This window comes from Otolemur garnettii, unplaced genomic scaffold, assembly GCF_000181295.1.
Source record: "Otolemur garnettii isolate 467f Iridium unplaced genomic scaffold, OtoGar3 scaffold00014, whole genome shotgun sequence".
Classification (NCBI taxonomy): Eukaryota; Metazoa; Chordata; class Mammalia; order Primates; family Galagidae; genus Otolemur; species Otolemur garnettii.
Window position 1 is genome coordinate 23,184,500 of NW_003852409.1, and position 7,026 is coordinate 23,191,525.

Consider the following 7,026-nt stretch of genomic DNA (forward strand, 5'->3'; position numbering starts at 1 on the left):
CTGGGGACCTTACTGGCCAACCCTAGGGTGAGGGGTCTAGGATCACACTGCCTTGATAAGCCATCAGCAACCGACTGACGGGGAAGCTCAGGCCTACAGCCATGAATCGCAAATGTGTGTGGTCACTAAAATTCTCTGGGGGCTTTTTTTAAAGTATACATCCTGAGGTCTCTCCTTCTGCACCTTCCTCTGCCACCTCTCACCTGGGTCAGAGTCTCAGAGAGCAGGATCTTTTCCTTAAGAACACACTCATACACATACATATCAGCCTTTGCATATGATCTGCCTCACTTAACTATTAATAAGTCAGAAGCCCCAATCGCCCACAATATACCGTCTTCCTAGCCAAGATCAAGTGCTGCTTCTTCCAGGAAGCCTTCAGGGATTTCTTCTTCTTTGTACCCAGACTGATCACCTTCCTCAGGCTTATGTGATGGGCACTGAGCACATGTGACAATGCCTGGCACGTAGGACATACTCAAAAGTCCTCTGCTGAGGATGGAAGGATGAATGGATGGACGGACAAATGGACAGCTGACTGTCTAACCAGATGGATAGATAATTAGATGGAGGATGGGGATGGACTGGCCTCCTTGCTGCTAATCCCTCCAGCTTCATCTTTCCCCATATTCTTGTACACATGATAAAGACCCCCCAGGCTCGGCGCCTATGGCTCAAGCTGCTAAGGCACCAGCCACATACACCTAAGGTGGCGGGTTCGAATCCCCAGCCCAGACCCGCCAAACAACAATGATGGCTGCAACCAAAAAATGGCCAGGCGTTGTGGCAGGCACCTGTAGTCCCAGCTACTTGGGAGGCTGAGGCAGGAGACTCGCTTGAGCCCAGGAGTTGGAGGTTGCTGTGAGCGTGATGCCATGGCACTCTACCCAGGGGGATAGCTTGAGGCTCCGTCTCAAAAAAAATAAAATAAAATAAAAAAATAAATAAAGACCCCCCAAATTTAAAAATGTCATGACTATGTTTCTACATGGCTTTTCCTTTAAAAAAGTTCCTTTTTCCTTAAAAACAGTTCCTAATAAAAGGGATTTTAAAAGGGATTTCTGCTTAAAGAAAACACAAGTTTTCTTTCTCATTTAAAAAGGGATTTCTGCTTAAAGAAAACACAAGTTTCTGGAAAGAACAGGAAAAGCTGTGTCAAAAAAGTCATTTCCCTAAGAGGCAGCACTGATGCCAAGAATAGCAGCTTTGCAAGCTTGCAGGCGCCCCCCACTCACAACTGCAGTGTACCAGGGAGAAGAGCAAGTGTGGTAAGATCTTCTGGGGGCTCCAATGGACCCAGTGAGGGCTCGAGCCGAGCCATGCAGAACCTGTGACAGAGGCAGTGATAATAGCTGCCCTTCTTGCTGAGCAATCGCATGTGCCAGGCCCTCTGCTGAGAACTTAATGAACAGCACCCCCTTAGTCCTCACCACATCTGTGCTGTAGCAACACCACTGGGGGGCTCTGGAGCCAGGCTGCCTGCATTCCCATCCTGCATACACTGCCTCGCAGACACAAGGTGTCGGGTAAGATGTGTCATCTCTCCCTTTCTGCGTCTCTCACCCATAAGATGGGCGTGATACTATTGCCTGCTCCATGGGATGGTCAGAATAAAATGAATTAATACAATGCATGTAAAGTACTTACCACGTTTCAAGCACATACTAAGCACCCATTAATTGTTGGCTACTACTAACTCCATTTAACAAATGAAGAAACTGAGGTTCACATAATGTCTGTATCTAAACTCATCTCTGTCTACTCAAAGCCCATGCTCCTAACTTCCAGACAACACTGCCTAGCGCCAGTACCTGCGGTATGTAACCTTCCACTGTGTACCACCAAAACTGACAATCTGGTTCCTCTGGGTGCCGCTCTTCCATTCCAGAAATATTCCTGAGTGATGATGGCATCAAGGGAAAGGATAAATGAATCAGACACAGTCTCTGCTTCCAGATCGCCACTAGGGGTAGAAGCCCTGGGTGTGAGTATTAGGTGGAAAGGCAGCTGCTTTGATTTGGCACCTGCTGTGTGCCAGGCCAGGGTCTTCCTCGTTCCGACTCACTCCATGGGGCAGTGTTATTACTCACATTCCACAGACAAAGAGACTGCTGTCCAAGGGGATTAAATCACCTGCTCAAGGCTGCACTGTGAGGAAGGACTTGAATAAGGTCCAAATAATTCTGATTCATTCAGATCACTCTGCCCTAAAGGGTGACTCACTCCAGTGTGGATGGGGGACACTGTGCTGGGATACGTGGACCCTGGGGACACGATTATTTAGGCATCACGATGCCTCCGGCTGAGAGGAACTACATGGGAGGGCTCAGATGGTGATTACAATAAATTCACCCAAATTGTCAATTTTCTCGAAACATATAACTTATCAAAATAGACTTGAAAAGAAATTTAAAACCTGAAGAGATCTATAACCATTACAGAAATTGAATCAGCAATTTAATGTCTACCTACCAAAAAGAACACACACACACGCAAACGAGTACAAGTAAAACTCCGGAAGTCTGAATAAAACTAAGAAAGAACCAAGAGTTTTATACATAGCTGTGACATTGTTTTTCTTTTAAAAAAGAGTAGTTTGAAGCAAATATGGCAAAATGTATATGCAAAGTAAATTTTAGAAAGAAGTATGTTTTTATATTTTAATATCTCTAGAACACTTCAGAATTTATAAGAAAGTACATATTATATTTGTCATATTTATATCATGTGGCTGTGTAAATCTGAATAAGGTGGATTATATCAATGTAGATTCATCCTGTGTTGTGACCTGATACTATTATTTTGCAAAATGCTAGCACTTGGGAGAGGCTGGACAAAGTGGGCTGAGGGGCTTTCTGGTTATTTCCTATATCTTCCTGTGAATGAAGAATTATGTCAAGAAAAATTTCAGGCTCAGCACCTATGGCTCAAGTAGCTAAGGCACCAGCCACATACACCTAAGGTGGAGGGTTCAAATCCAGCCAGGCCTGCCAAAACAACAATGACAGCTGCAACCAAAAATAGCCAGGCACTGTGGGGGGCACCTGTGATCCCAGCTACTTGGGAGGCTGAGGCAAGAGACTGGCTTGAGCCCAGGAGTTGGAGGTTGCTGCGAGCTGTGATGCCAAAGCACTCTACCCAGAGTGACAGCTTGAGGCTCTGTCTCAAAAAAGAAAAATTTCAGTTAAAACATCAACTAAAAAATTCCAACCAAAAAGTGAGCAAAGTATATGAACCAGCAAGTCAGGGAAGAGAAAGCAGAAAAGACCAATAAATGTGAGTACAGGCAATAAAATTAAGACAACGAGTTATCATTTCATACCAAGTTTGCCAATTTGTTTTTACAAATCCGAGAACATGAAGTATCAGCAAAGACCTCAGGAAAAAGGTGTGTTCATTCATTGCTGTTGAAAATATAAATTGGTGCAAGTACCCGGGACAGCAATTTGGCAAAATCTAGTAAACTTCAGATACGATTCTACTCTCAGAAACTCTGTGTCTAGGTTTCTACCTTAGAAACAAACGTGGAGACGTGTACAAAGCGGTTTACTGCAGCTGTAACCTGACTTCCAGAGACTGGATAAATAGTGATTTGTCAGTAGAATGGAATGCGATGTAGAAGTTAAAAGAAGTAAAAGAACTCATCTCCACCCACCAGCATAAACTCAACAACAAAATGGTCAGTGGAAAACAAGTTGTAAAATAATATACAATGTATCATGAACACATTCATTTCAAAAAATTAGACCTGTAATACATACTATATGCTGCTGATAGAAACGTATATGTAATAAAAATTTAAATACACATCTGAAAATATGTGTGCAAATGCTGCTTACAGAAGAAGGGTACTTTGGGCAAGAGATCGGGGGAAAGGATCAAGGTGAGCCTTACACGTAAACTGTGACATTGCATTTCTTTCAAAGGGAGAGATATGAAACAGATACACATACACACACACATACATATTAAATTTTGGAAATGGGTATGTGATAATAGTTATTTCTTTATGTTTTCATATTTTTGGAGTCTTTCCATATTAAAAAGAAAAATAACTATGATTATAATTCCTGAGCCAGCAACTCTCCTTTGAGGAATGTAGCTCACAGATATTTCTGCCCATGTATTCATGAACGAATATTTTTATTTGTTTGTAACAGCAAAACCCGAAAACAATCTAAGAGTTCATTCACTGGTGACTGATGACACAAATTCTAAAACATCCATAAAATGAAATATTATGCAGTCATTAAAAAAAAATAACGTAGCTCTACGCATGCTGATATGGAAGTCTCCAGATGTAATAGCAGAAGGGAAAAAACAAAGTGTGTGATATTATGCATGTTAGGCCCCTCTATGTATTTGTGTATTACATGTGTGTGTGTGTTTTAAAGAGGTGACACTGAAAGTTCTTGCATGCCTGTAATTTACAGAATACAAAGAGATGGGAAAGGAGATAAGGGAAAGAGGTTTTTGTTTTCATTTGATCGCCTAATGACCTTGTTGAAAAAATTTTTACAGGTCTATATGTATTATTTAATTTACCAGAACTACTTTACACAAAGAGAACTGAATTATCGTCAAATTCTAAAACAAGCTTTCATTAGCAAAACCATATGTTACCGAAAAAAATCCAATTTTGTCACTGGTAATTGAATCTACCTTTTTCCAAGTAACATTTTATCTTCTGAAGTTAAAAAACAAAGTGTTCACGAAGCAGCTATTTTGCAATAAGTTCTGGATATGAGAGATGAAAATATCTGCTTTTCCTCAAAGGAACTTAACGTTCCAGGAAGAGCAGCTTAACTTAACAGGCAAACAGACGATGAGGACTGGAGTGAAGATGAGCCCAGCCAGCTGTGGAAGTGGGTGGGGTGAGGGAGCTCAGACAAGGCTTCCTGGAGGAGGTGTCTACTCAACAGGCTTCAAAAGATGAATGGGAGTTACTGGGGTGCTACATGCAGAGGAGAATGTGAAAGCACAGAGTGTGATTCCGACTGGAGCCTGCGAGACACTGCGAGCGTTTCAGTACACCTGGAATCAAGGGAGGAGAAGGTGCCCAAGCCTTTTGTCTGTATTATCTAATGTTCTATTTCACAGATAAGTAAACTGAAGCACAAGAGAAGCTAAGTACCTGGCCCATGATCTCAAGGGCAGTATGTGGTGGAAGCAGAATTTGAACTCCCAGAGCCTGACTCCCTAACCAATTCAGGTTTCAGTCAGGCCCAGGGGAGTGGTGAGAGGTAAGTCTAGAGAGTTAAGTCCAGGACAGATGGGGGTGGGGGGGACTTTGGGAGTGCTGTGAGTGGGGTGGAGCCAGAAGGATTTCAAGCAGGGAAGTGACATGTCAGATATGGGTTCGTTCCTAAGATTTTATGGTTCAAGCTCTCAGGAAATGTTTGCTGAATGAATGAATGAGTAGATGCCATTTATGAAAGCTTAAAGCAGGGATAGAATCAGGGACTGACTATGGCCAATTGTAAGGAAATTGTGAGACTGGTGACACTTGGCATTGGCAGACTTCTGCTTCCCTTCCTGGGAGCCCTTCCCAACCCACAAGGCCACCTCATCCCCCCTGCTCCCTTACCTAGGACACATTTCACTTTGTTCTCTGCCAAGGGTCTTTGCTGTTTAGTAGAAACTTCTTAGCAGTGAAGACTACAAGACACCGTGATGATGTAGTTTCAGACACTGTGTCAGAAAGTTTGCTTAGAGCAAGGCAAGCTTTTGCTGGCTGAGGGGGTGCATGAATTTGACTCTAGGCAGCATTTCTTATAGAGAAGTTAAAAGAAGTATAATTTAAACAATAAACAGTATTGATGAAAATTAGATGTGAAAGGACAAGAGGACACTCATCTCATAGCCACTTGATGGGTGCCCCAGCTCTGCCACTGTATCAGTCAGCTTCCACAGAAGCAATGCCACATGACAAACATCCCTATCTCAGAGGCATACAGTAATAAAGATCAGTCTACCCATATACTCTATTTTTTGAGACTCTGGGGAAAAAAATTAGAAGAAGTTAACTGATGACTCCATACTGAACCTCAGAGTCAAAGCATTCTATAATAGACACACTCCTATTTGACAAAAAAAAAAAAGATCAATCACCCCTACCACATTTATCTGAGGTTCAGTTACAGCTCTGTGGCTCTTAATCCCTCTTCCAAGCTGCATGTAGGCTTGAATTCACTCCATCTGAATTCTCATCCTGTGAGGCCGGAAGAGCAGCCTCCACTGGGTATATGACATTCCCATGGCAGAGGGAAGGATCTCCATAAAAGTGGCAGAAATATAAAGTGCTTCTTAAAGCTTCTGGTCAGCACTGATATGAAGGGTTTGGGCTCAATGAATAAAGAGACTTGACAGAGAGTCTGTGCCAGGGGACTGAGGAACTCAGGGAGGAATCCTCCCAAGCAAACCTCTGGTCTGTATTCATTATCATAAAGCAGGGAAAAGTAGTGTAAAAGTTACTTATCAGTCATCAGCACTACAAAGGGAGAACATGGAAAGTCTGACAGAATGTCTCCAACTTCTTTTTGCAAAACCACAGGTCTTAAGCAAAAGCTTTGCCTCCAGCGTCAAGAGACCTTTGGAATCTAGAGAATCTTTACCATAACCGTTAGGCCTGGTATTGTCACACCTCACATACACATCTCTCTTGGAGGCTGGTCTTCTCACCTCCTACAACTCACACACCATTCTTGTGACTCTTTAGGTCTCTCAAGCAGAAAGTGAGCCTATGCTAAAAGGTCAAGGAATAATTTTCCCTACCCTGATACACTGACACTTACACTCAGATTTCTTGGATAAAGCACATCACATAGCCAAGCCCAAATCAATGAGGTAGAGACATCTACTCCACCCACCAGAGGCAAGCAAATGACATGATAAAGAATATAAATCTGGCTAGCGTCTGTAGCTCAAGCAGCTAAGGCATCAGCCACATAAACCAGAGCTAGTGGGTTCAAATCCAGCCTGGGCCTACCAAACAACAATGACAACTACAACCAAAAAATAGCTGGG